Consider the following 4,760-nt stretch of genomic DNA (forward strand, 5'->3'; position numbering starts at 1 on the left):
TTCTGTGCATCAACACTTGGTGTTAATGTCGTTGGGCCCTCACATATCAATTCTTCAGGATTAATATCTTTAAGCTTCTGTCCTTGGAATTTGGCGGGTTGGGCACAAATTATCTGGTCTTTAAATTTCCTCTCCAGCCTAAAGGGAGCCATTCTGCAGTCACACTGCCAGGGGTTATCTTCAAGTCTTACGTTAGGAACATTTTCAAATGTATCCAGCTGAATCATTTTTATCTGGTTTGACTTCAGGGACAACTCTTGTAGCCGTGACAGATTTTCAAATGTACCAGACTGAATCATTGTTAGCTGGTTGCAGTACAGGTACAACTTTTGTAGCTGGGGCAGATTTACAAGTGCATCAGCCCGAATCGTTGTTATCAGGTTGTAGCTCAAGTACAACTTTTGTAGCTGAGTCAGATTTGCAAAAGTACCAGACTGAATCATTGTTATATTGTTCCAGGACAGGGACAAGTCTTGTAGCCCTGGTAGATTTTCAAATGTACCAGTCCGAATCATTGTTAGCTGGTTGTGGTACAGGTACAACTTTTTTAGCTGGGGCAGATTCACAAGTGCGCCAGGCTGAATCATTGTTATCTGGTTACCGCTAAGGTACAACGTTTGTAGCAGCGGTAGATTTGCAAGTGTACCAGACTCAATCTTTGTAATCTGGTTGTAGGACAGGTCCAACCATTGTAGCCGTGGCAGATTTACAAATGCACCAGGCTGAATCATTGTTATCTGGTTGGAGCGCAGAGACAGCTTTTGTAGCGCTGGTAGATTCACCAATGTACCAGACTCAATCTTTGTAATCTGGTTTTCGGACAGGTACAACTCTTGTAGCCCTGGCAGTTTTTCAAATGTACCTGTATGAATATTTGTTATCTGGCTGTAAGACAAGGTAACCTTTATCACATCCCTATACCTCACCAGATCGGGCTGGCTTACAGTTGTAATTCTGTTATATATCAAATACAAGTCAGATATAGTTTTGGGCAGGTCCTGAGGGATGCTGGTGAGGCCCATTGCCCTGCATCTGCAGGAATGGGGCTCGCACTTACTCCTGCAGGCAGCTTCTGGCATGCTGGGCTCCTTCAGGATGATGAGAAGGAAAACCAGCACGTGTCTCAGCTTTCTTCCCATGTTGTCCTGCCAACCAAAAAAAGCGAGAAGCCCCTTTATCATTAAAGTTCACACGTCCATCGGTGTTGGTAGCTACAATGTGTAAAGTTAAAAAATTCTTCAAACTCTTCACACTTCAGACAAGCCCCGTCAAGGTGTTACTACAGAAGGCACCTGGTAAGACCCAATAGCGTGACATACATGACTTGTACTACGAGTATATGGTGACAGGAGTAGAGAAGACCATGAAATTGCAACATTATGTAACCCAACACCAGTCACCATGGTGACAGACGTCAACGAATCATGTCATGGGCCAGGTAAGAGGTTAGTGTTTGGAACAGAAGAGGAGGAAGAAACTGAGTAGAAACAATATGTTTTCCTTCGGTAAACATAAAAATACGTGGAGCGTGGTATGTACAGATAACGTCTGTAGCCAGAGGTCTGCGTCAGCAAAAGCGTGTGAGTTGAGTTGATTGTCTGGAGATGCCGTTTGAAGTTTGCTGTTTGAATATTAACACGGAGGTTGTTTACTTGTTTTTCTTTTCACTGATATTTTCATGACGCCTTTTGGGCCTTTAAGATATAAGGATCTCAAGACAAGGCCACAATAATTTAATTCAGTGGTTCCAATACTGTTGAAGAATATCATAGTGCACGAGAAAAGTCACTAAAAGAGAAGCAGGCATTCTGTGATAGAACAGCCAAATTCCGCCACAGGAGCCATAACGTAAACACACTAGGCTGGCTGGTGTTTCAAACAACGAATTTTAGCACCCACCTTATGCTGACTGTATTCCTGACGAACTAGATTTGCTGTATATGATTTATCTAGTGTGGCTTGGTATATTATTGTGCAACACCGGGGCTTGACAGGTGTTCATCTGGCTAATTTGAGAGTATTTCATGGATTTGAGACTTAATTTGAGAATACTTCATTTTTCACAACTACATATTTTCTTACCAATTTTTTTCAGCTTTTAGTGTCCTTTATTAGGGCAAAATGTAGATGCAGACAAGGGGCACATGTGTAACTGTATCTACTTGATTTTCCGCATTTGCATATCAATTCAGATACTTATTTATACACAGGTTAGTTAATCTTCTCATTCCCAGCCACTCCATGCTATTTGAAATGTCTGAATTTTCATAAAATGTCATAGAATTTAACATTCAGATTTATTTTGTAGTACATAATGTTCTACCTGGATACCTTACATTCGGTGACTTGTAATGAACACAAGATTTGACTTACCTTAATCACAACTTACCTTCCAAGCTGGTCAGGATATCTTCAGTTGGCACTCTCTTTCTGGACCAAGAAGGCCTGAAGAGCGGTCCTCAGTCGTTTTGTTGCAGTTGTACCTCTCAGAGCCGAGCTCTGCGTGGCTGTTGCGCAACGGAGTGTGACAAACAACGCCTGATTAGTCTGACTTATTCTGACGTCACGTAGGCGTGTGACCCGCGTGCTCGAAAGAACACTTTTCAAAGCGCCATCTGTCGAGAAATGGACCAACTGCCGCTCGTCACTTTGGAGAAGAAAGCGAAAAGCTAGCGGTAACTACGAAGAATGATACTAAGGATAGAGTTTTTTTTCATTAGCTTTCAATATTCTGTGCAACTTCACTTATTGACAGAACAGCGAAAACCGAATCATTAGTATTACATCTTAAAGAGCTCCTTTCTGTTTAAGAAATATTTTACATCTAGAAGGACGAAACCTTCTCTCATTCGGAGGGGATATGAGCACGTTAAAGAACCCAGCACACTAATAAGAAAAGAGTAGACGTCCGTCCCATGGAAAGTGGATAGCCTGGTCTTACGCAACTTGTTACTGCTTTGTTACAGCTTAATAATTATAACATTTATTGTAATGTAGGCAGAGGCCAGCGTTAGGAAAAGCTGGACAGGTGTTTACAAGAGCTGTGTTGATTGTCTGAAGCTGCTGTTTGAAGTTGGCTGTTTAATATTAACACGGAGGTTGTTTACTTGTTTTCCTTTTTGCTGACATTTTCTTGTTTTAGCAAAAGTATCTCAAGATTAGGCTACGATAGTTTGATTTCTTGTTTCTCGGACTTTTTACAGAATGATGTTTGAGCGGGCGAGTAAAATAAAACCGAACAGGCATTCTGTTGTATATACACAAGTTATACAAGTTACACTTCTATTCACATTCTCAGTCATCACTGGATGCTTTCTGAAGCCTCCAAATTTTTTTAAAATTTAAAATCCAGTTGCTTTATTTGTTTAATCTATTTTGTACATAATGTTTTACCTGGATGTCGAACCTTTAACGACTTACAATTACGACCACGAGGTGATTTGACTTAAGAAAACACCTTAACGTTTATCACAACTTACCTTCCAAGCTGGTCAGGATATCTTCAGTGGGCACTCTCTTTCTGGACTAAGAAGGCCTGAAGAGCGTCCTTCAGTCGTCTTGTTGCAGTTGTTTCTCTCAGCGCCGAGCTCTGTGTGGCTGTTGCGCAACGGAGTGTGACAAACAACGCCTGATTAGTCTGATGTATATGGGCGTGTCTCAATATGACGTTACGTGTGACATAAAGGAATGAGCATTTCAAAGCGCCACCTGTCGAGAATAAGACCAACTGCCGCTCGTCACTTTGGAGAAGCAAGTGAAAAGGTAGAGCCAGTGGTAACTACGGAGAATGATACTTTAGGATACATTCTTTTATTTTTCTATTTATTTTTGCCCCTTGTAAATCAGAAATTGATGTTGAAGAAGACAAACAAACAAACAAACCCTGCAACAAATGTATCAACAAAGTTTGCTAGTTTACCGCAGCTAGAAGGGCGTTTCGAGTTATTTCTTTTCTTTATTGGTCAAATAAGAGAACGTATATTGACAAGGAAAAATAATCATACAATTTCTACCATACTGCATCACATGGAAAATTAGAAGAAGCACTTAAAGTAATCCCGTCTATTGTTAACTGTGCTCTCAGTGTAGCCGCCCTCATAAATAATTCAAACCTCCTCCCTGAGTGCTAATCCGTAGTATTAGATTTAGAGTACTAGGGCTTTAGCTCTACGGAGAAAAAATATGGGAGAATTTTCAGCCAACAGCACCGATAAACATTAATAAGTTAATATTTTTCCCTTCATAAGTACTGTAGACACTATAGAAGTTGTGACTCGATTGTAGACACCAAGGAAGTTGCGAGAAAGGAAAACAGGAGGCGAAGAGGTAAACAAGCCCCGTTGCTAGGCGACTCCGTTGCTAGGTTACCAAGATTACCACGTCGCCTTTCTCCGTTTGCGTTTCAACACTTCACCCAGCAACAGTTGGGTCACTTTAATATTGTAACGGGGGGGAGGAAGAGGTGAAAATTATTTTACACCATGAAGATTAGCTCTATTGCGTTCATGCGTGACACAATGATTCGTTTCAATATATCTATTTTGTAGTAAACAGCATAAAGTTTCAGCAATGTCAGCAACTCTGTTCTGGTGTTTCATGAAAAATGTTCCTACCCATTGTTGTAATGGTTTCGCCATCGCTGCCTCATGTCCATATTAATACTAGTACCAATAGGATATCCAGTTATAAGACAAGCAGTCGGTGATATCTACGCTTATTGTCCTTTGTGAGAAAATCTACTCCGAAGGAAGCCGAGGAAA

This window comes from Branchiostoma belcheri, unplaced genomic scaffold, assembly GCF_001625305.1.
Source record: "Branchiostoma belcheri isolate BF01 breed outbred unplaced genomic scaffold, Haploidv18h27 scaffold2, whole genome shotgun sequence".
Taxonomy (NCBI): Eukaryota; Metazoa; Chordata; class Leptocardii; order Amphioxiformes; family Branchiostomatidae; genus Branchiostoma; species Branchiostoma belcheri.